General features: G+C 36.7%; 1 pseudogene; it reads right to left on the bottom strand.

Annotated features, from left to right (window-relative positions):
* LOC110294849 overlaps positions 1-1265 on the bottom strand; it is a 2397-nt pseudogene extending 1132 nt beyond the window's left edge.
* Between the last annotated feature and the right edge of the window lie 7165 nt (positions 1266-8430).

Genomic DNA, 8430 nt, shown 5'->3' with positions numbered 1-8430 from the left:
ACTGGAAAGAGAGGCCCATTGGACTTGCAAACTTTATATGCCCCAATACAGGGGAATGCCAGGGCCAAAAGAATGGGAATGGTGGGTAGGGAAGTGGGGGGGGGGATGGGGGACTTTTGGGATAGCATTGGAAATGTAATTGAGGCAAATACGTAATAAAAAAATTAAAAAAAAAAATAAGATGGCCTAGTAGCCCATTGGAGTTTCAAATTTTATATGCCCCAGTACAGGGGAACCCCAGGGCCAAAAAGGGGGAGTGGGTGGGTAGGGGATTGGGGGGTGGTATGGGGGACTTTTGGGATAGCATTGAAAATGTAAATGAGGAAAATACCTAATAAAAATAAATTAAAAAAAAAAAAAGAATTATCCCTTCCACGCAGAAGTCTGAAGCTGAGCCAGGCAGATACCCGCTCCCCCTCAAGTGGCTTGCATATGTTCTTTCTGCCTCATCTGCCCTGGCAAGTGTCCTGTGTCCCTCTGCATTGGGTTGCACCTTGCAAACCAGATGGTGAGAGTTAGTTTGATGTAGAATTTGGAGGGCAGTACCAGTAGCTGAGGTTTTTTCCAGCCTTTCTTGGTCTTTCTTCTTACTCACCTGGAGGACTTTAACACGAGTACCCTTTCCAACTAAAAGAGAAGCAAGATTTAGAGCCAAAGTCGTGCCACTAACACTTAAATTTGAGTGCTTAGAACTGTAATCCTATGGGTCAGACTTCTCCTTGCCTCAAATAAAAACTGCCTTTGTGAAAAAAAAAAGAAGAAAAGAAAGTTGCTCAAATATTCAAAAGTCATAAACCTATATAATTAAGATGAATGATACCCAAATAGAATAAAACAAAATAAATGCAAAGCAACATCATTATTAAGTTTTGAAGACAGAACAAATACAAATTCTTCATAGTATTCTGAGAAAAAAATGACACTTTAGCTCTAAGAAAAAAGCAATTAAAATAATAGTTTCCTATCAGAAAATATAAAGGCAAAATGAAGAGACAACACATTTTTACTTAAGGAAAAATATTAAACTCCATCTTTATATGTAGGTACAATGATATTTGGGGAAAAGTAGGGAATTGAGATGTTCCAATGTGAAAAATCTCAGAGAATATGTTCACCCTTAGACTTGCTATGCCATTCAGGCTATATTACCCACAGTTTATGGCTTATAGTCATTCTCTCTGCTTCATGTTCTGCTACGAAATGAATAGCATCTGCCATATACTCTTACCATCATGATGTATGTGACAGCAGGCATTTTCACCCATGCCCCAGTTCTTGAATAATTACATGGAGACTTATTTATGAATTAATGCCTAGGCCATAAGCCAGACTTGCTCTGCAACTGGCTGATACCTCATACTAAGATGCTTTATATTATTCTATGTCTGCCCCACGGCTGGTTACATCTCCTCAGTTTCATACATCTGACTTAGCCTCTGAGTCTGGGTGGCATATGTGACTGACTATCTCCAGAGTTGCTCCCAACACACATCTTTGTCTTCTGGATGTCCTACTTTCTAGTTTTGCCTCAACTTATTGGCCATCAGATTTTTAAAAAATGATGCTTCCACACAGAATATAAGAGATTATCCCTACAGATGTAAACATCTAATGGCATGCTTTCTCTGTCATGGTGAACTAAAAACCTAGGAAACTGTGAAGCAAAATAATCCTTTCTTCTCTGAAGTAAGTTCTCTCATCTATTGTGGCTATAATATTGAAGAAACAGCTGCAAAAAAAAATGGTAACAATATGGTGGAAATGTTGTTGTGGCTACATCTGACCATGTGGTTCTTAAGCCCTTAGAGATGTTTTTCAGAAGAGATTTACATGCATTTGGAGATATGGACTAGAGAAGCCCCAAATGTCCAATGAGAAGTCAATGAGTGATTTTGGTGAGTTGTCAGAAGACAAGAATGTCAATAATGTATACAGTGAAGACTATTTCCTGCATCAGAACAAGGCTGTGTTGTGAATTGAACTGGAGGCCTTTCATATTGCTTTTCAGATGGGAGCAACTTTACGTTTTTCTGAGCCCTGAAAATCTGAATGAGACTGATTTCAAAATCTGAGTGAGAGGGACTTTCAAGATGCATAGCATTCAGGAGTGGCACAGTTGATGATGGCTACAGTTGTCTGAATTTATAATAAGTATCAAGATGAAAAAGCAGAGCAGAAAAGTACAGGAAGAATATACACTCTAATCAAAGTATATATAGATATACAATTAAAGATACTGTGTCCTTTACAGAAGAAACCTAGCAATTAATACAGAGAAAATACTAAAGATAACTTAAGGGTATTTCAACAATTGGTGGGCTCTTATACATCTCAGGTTCCCAGATATAAATCAACAAGCTTATTTAAAAATTTATTTGAAAAGAAAGAGCTTTCTGGATCACTGTCTGTAATCAAGACCTTCTAGGGGAATATTGTCAAGGATAGCTTGCTCAAGCCTTCAGGAATCTTTAAAATCTTGATTTAAGGTAGGGGTGGAGAAGATGACATCATTATTATCGAGCTAGGCTTACAGGCATGAGGGATGCAAGAGTCATTGTGTCATAATAATTTTTACTAAGGTATATGAGAAAAGTCAGTGAGGCTAGGCAATGCATAGCAGGCTAAGATTTAGTGTAAGTATCTGTTATAAGAGCCATGGATGAAACTGTAAGGATGAAGCCTAAGATGCCATGAAGTTGGCAGGATATTTAAAATGCTAGGAGCATAGGATATCTGTGAAGCAAAAGTGTAGGCGCAAAGTAGATCCAGGACAGGAGAAAGGCTGTGTGTGCTACAAACACAGGACTAACAACAAGCTCTAAATTACAACACTTGGAGATACAGGAATTTTTGTCCTGTTTGAATTTGGTCATGTTTGGCCTAATGCTTTTCTATCTTTCTGTTCATCTTGGGAACAAAAATGATCACTCTAGGGCATTATATATTAGAAGTATACAAACGTTTTAAAAGAATTTACAAGGTCTTAGCAGGCTAGATATTTCCTTGACTCTAAAAGTAGAATTTGAACTTTGGACTTTAGAACCATTTTAGAACTCGTGGGACTCTTGAAATTTAAATAGATGCTTCTTTTTGTTTGTTTGTTTGGTTTGCATTATGAGGTGGCTCAATGAGCGTTATGAGTGAGGGATGAATATTATGAGTTTTGCTCTAAAATTTTATACCTGGTCATGAGTTGATGGCAGTATTTATTGTGGTTATGGGACTTTTAGGATATCTAGCTAGAAGAAATATGTCCCTGATAAGTGAGTCTTTTAGGGATGTATTATATTGGACTTCTTTATCCTCTTTTCTCTATTTCCTTGTCTATTATGAGTTTATAAAGCCTTTACCATATTCTCTAGGTACAATAATCTTAGATGTTTTACCACCTCTTTCTTGTCACAGTGAGCTCAGACTTTCTAAACCCTTAACCAAAATCAAGTGTTATTCTTTGAAATTGTTTCAGCCAAATACTTCGGACAGTGTGTCATACAGGTAACTACCATATTCAGTTTATTTCATACAAAACAGTTCAATGATCTGAGGATAAATGGAAACCCCCATCAAGTATGATCTTGTTATTTAATTATCTGACATTTCATTTTAAAGCAGTGATCTAGGTGCGAATCAACACCAGCTAAACATATCAAATCAATCAAACATCTAAGTCTTAATAACTATTGATTTGAAGTTCAATAAAATCTGAGAATCAGAAGTTATCATGTGAACTATATCATGGCTAAGACCTGTAAAATGGAGCTCAATAAAATGAACCCTCTTGCTGTAATTCTTTGAAAGGAGCCCATGGTAGAGATTCTTGGTTTAATTTTAGTATAGTTATATCTAATTATCAGACTTACCTTGGGCAATCACTTAAACTCTTTGAATCAGTAATTGGAAAAAGTTGCTTGTGATTATTGTATGGTCCTTCCTCTTAGCTATAACACTTTTTTTTTTATTCAAATCCAGTATGTTTCATCAGAGCTAGATTAACAGGAAGTATGGCCAGGGTACCTTTGGTAAATTGGATTTTCTATTGATGGTCACACTAGTATTAATCTCATAGCACATGCCCATTTTACAAAGTGATTTGGATAATCCACTGAAAGGTGAGACATCTTGTCTGTCCTCTCTAACCTCAGCCTTGCCTCATCCCTGTCTCAACTCTCACAGTATGGCAAAATTCTTATCTGAATTCTGAGGCTAGATTATGAAGTTGAATATAGATTTTTTTTCTTTGCTCCCCTGTTTTTCTTCACGTTCTGACCTGCCTTTGGGTTTCTCATGTAATTAGCTCTGTGTCTCTCATTGGAGAGATCATGAAATGACATCACTAAAGCTTTTGGATAAAATTCAGTGTGTTTAAAGCTCCGAGCTTTAGCTCTATACATATGAGGCAAGATGTTGCCATTATTAGACGACTCCTCAACAGGACCTGGGATCAAAACTATAGAACTGAGTTCCTTCTAAATTTATGACTCATAGAAATGTGGGATAATTTTTTTACTAAATCATGACACTAAACAGTGAGGTGTCTTATCACAGTGACTGTTGCTAGTCTACTGGTCACCTAAGAATTCTATTAAAGCCACTCCATTTTAACATTATTAACGTTTGAAAAATGCATTTATATTTTTATACAACAGTACAGTCTGAAGAGAGTATTGATAGAGACAGAGAACTCTCTAAGCATATCTAAGTCCCACACATCCATTTTCAGAATGCCTATTTGAAAAGTAGCATTTGTAGTAAAGCACAGATCAGGATGGAGGTTTTTTCCCCATAATGTATTAGGATACCCATCTCTGACAGCTCCATGACACCTATGACACCTAAACCTAGAACACTGGTGAATAATCTTCATCTACAAAAAGGTCCTAGAATGCTCCTTCTCCCCCTAAAAAACCTTGGGTACTGGATATTGGTGGTTATTATTACTTGGGTACCACACAGGTAACCTCTACAGCAGGTAGTTCAACAGAAGACATCTTTACTGTGAGAAATGGTATATTTTTCAAAGTCATCCACTCTTATCTTTGTAAACAGTTCCTGGATCTCACCTTATTCATGTGTCTTGCAGTTCTGATGTATAGATGGAACATGCCTTTCTGCCTGTTAGAAGACTTATCGAGTGTAAACCTTCCAGGACATGTTGTGTCTCAGGTTGACACAGAACCTTTAGTAAGTGTCTTACAGTATAGAATAGACTTTTGCTTCTGGGACTCTGTTCTGAGGGTGACACATCCCAGACAGGAGTTGTTCCCTTATCCCAAAATCTAGTTGAGAAAACAGAAAATAATTAAATTATAATTAAAGCAGAAGCCTACCTGTGGCATGAACAAGAAAGTCTAACACCAAGTTTTGGAAATAATTATTAGTCCAGATAACTTACCCAATACACATATGCAAATCGTCATTAATAGGTGTCTCTTTATCAGTTTTAGATTATGGAATCTTTTCCTGTACTATAAAAGAACATATGTTTGAGGGTGTATAGTATAGCATTTGTTTGTCATATACAAAGTCAGCTCCAGTGTTGATTTCCAATAAAAGAAGAAAGAGAGGAAGAACAAGACTATGTGAGTACATGAATTATATACATATTTTAAGTTTGATCACACAAATTACTTAACTGTACATTGGGTAATTTAGCTAGTAATGACAAACCATTCTACAGTATATATATATATATATATATATATATATATATATATATACAATTTGTAATGGCAAGCCTTTATTGACTTTTGTATTTTATTACAAAAGCCAGTGGAATGAATTTAATGAACAATTTCAGATTTAGCTATTTCTTTTAGGGCTTGTACAATAAATAACTGGAGGAAACCATTAATAATATGTTTCATATTTGTAAATTGATGTGTTTGGCTGGGAAAATGGCTGTTTGAAAAGGAGTACTTGTCATGAATATATGGAGACATGAGTTCAAATCTCTATCACACATGTAAAAAAACAGGCACGGACATGTAAATGTTTATAAATGTCAGTGCTAAGAATGGCATTGAGAAGCAAATGGGAGGCTTTGGGAGGTTCTTGGGCCAGCATCCTTGCTTTAATTTCAGTAGGAGACTGTTTCAAGACAGAGGGTAGTAGAATAAGAGAGTGGGCATGATCTTCTGTCTTCTCTTTACCCATCTCTCAGACATAAATGCAAAAACCCCACACACTCACACACATATAACACTGATAACTCACACAAATAAACAAAAATGAAAGTGAAAAACAGAAAGAGATATATTGATAGTAAGGGATGGTTTCAAACTCCCAAACCTTTATGGATACTGCCTCTCTTAATCCCATTCTTAGAGCTCACACTCAGTGTCCTAGAGGACATATTTAAGATGGAGACTTAGAAGATGATTTATACAAAAATAAAATAAAATAAAGATGGTATTATCAGAAGAATGGTAAAAATCTAATCAAAGGTTAAAAATCCAAATGGAAGAATCAACCCCAGTGAGTGTGTTTAACAGGTATCAATGTTTGCTCAGCTGTAGGAAGACTTAAACACAGGGCATGTTTTGCCTGAATATATTTTGACAATTTGAGGCCAGACTGGAACTGTTGCGAATCACAAAGGAGATTGTTATTGCATCCCTTTCAAAGTAGACAGACACCCCATAAAGGAAGAAGAACTTCAAACAACTATATTTTTTTTCATTATTTCAAATTTATTTTAATCACTCATGACTGAAAAAAAAATGAGGAGGAAAAGGACTATTAATATGTTTATACAAACAACTATTTAAAATTGTCAGTGTGAAGACAAGGCAGGACTTTTGAACTTGGGCTGAATTGCAGCTCAGGGCTTTGGCTCCATCTCCACTGCGGCCCTGGATTCGAATCAAACCTTAAGACCTCAATATTCCAGATGAGTTCAAGAAGAACTGGCTGTCTATGAGAAAACAACATTGGGAGGTTTGGAGCCTGCTCCCAACCTCATTTGTCAGACACTAGTTTGTGTATAGGATTTGGTGCCTTTTTCTTTATTTAAAAAATAAAATCAAATATGTAAAAGGCTTTTAAATGCACTCTCCCAGGTGTCTTTTGCAGCCCCAAGCCCTTTTTTAAAAAAAAAAAGATCTATTGTTTTCTTAATTGTTACTTCAAAACAATTAGTAGGGGATTCATATGCAAATGAATGCAAATTAAGGGGCTCAATTTAAGAGACTTTCACCACTGGTTAATTTGGGTCTACTGATAAGATCTTTTTTTCTTCTTCTTCCTTTAGGTACCCTACTCCTTGGGGCATAAAAAAGAAAGTGCTGTATGAAAAACACTTAAATATCTCAAAAGTATCATCATTGTTAAGATCATTCTGTTACTTGGAAAGTGTATTTTAATTGTTTTCTCTATTGTAGGCCTTGCCCTAATTCAGAGAGTGCACTGTGGCCAAGAAGGGGGTTGGGGGTGGGGTGGGCAGGGGACCAGATTTGTTCTTCAAGATCCAGACTAGCAATGGAGTATTATAATCAGTATGGGAAGGGGAAAGGAAAGGGATGGGCAACAAAAAACTAAGTAGAAGTTGATTGATTGATTCTTTGATTGAAACCATTGTTCCAAGGTGCCTCAAAGGAGTGATTAAGTATGCGGAGTGGAGGGAGATGAGATGAATCTAAGAAGTAAACATTTGTGAAGCATCTCCGTTCTGTCTGGAATAATGTGTGAAGTGGAGGGGATAGTGGAACATCTAACAAGCTTAACGTTGATGGACTAGATTAGACATACTTGCTGATACTTGCTGTGTCCCTGATAATCCACCATGAAGGTGCAGCTTCCATTCTCTTAAAGCTCAGCTTACTAAATGATTTGTCTGACCAAGGAGTCAAGTCCAGGTAACTTTTTTGATTTCTGATGAAATTCAGTTGCAAAGAATCTTGCAAATTTTACTGAACCCAAATAGTGTTCCTTTTAGAAACTCAGTCACTCTGCTATAAGGACATCTAAGCAGCCTGGGGATAACTACTCAAGTGTCTCAGCCAGGTTTCCCCATCAAAGAAGCATTAGGCTTACATTCTGGCTGACATGTAATATCAACTTGCTGGCCATGTTAGGAAGCCATCTTGGCACTGTATCATTTGTCTCTATCCGCAGTGTCTCAGACAGAAGGCCCTCAGCTCTCCTCTAATTCCTCATCCCCAACATCATACTCAGCGTAAACTGCTTTATGACACTGAAGTTTTGGAATGGTTCTTTATGTATCAAACCTGTAATGGTTTACAGTAAGATTTACAAGCACTATGGAAACAAAGGTCTGGCAATGACTGTGAAGAATTACATTGGTTAGGTTAATAAAGGTCTGAAAACCTACCCTAAATATGAATGGTAGCAACACCTAGGTTGAGGGTCCTGAACCAAATAAAAAAGAGAAAGCAACATAAGCAGTAGTATTTTTCCTTTTCCCATCTACAG

The sequence above is a fragment of the Mus caroli genome, chromosome 5 (assembly GCF_900094665.2).
Source record: "Mus caroli chromosome 5, CAROLI_EIJ_v1.1, whole genome shotgun sequence".
NCBI classification, from domain to species: domain Eukaryota; kingdom Metazoa; phylum Chordata; class Mammalia; order Rodentia; family Muridae; genus Mus; species Mus caroli.
Note: the sequence above shows the minus strand (reverse complement) of the source record. Positions and strands in the feature narration are given on the sequence as shown.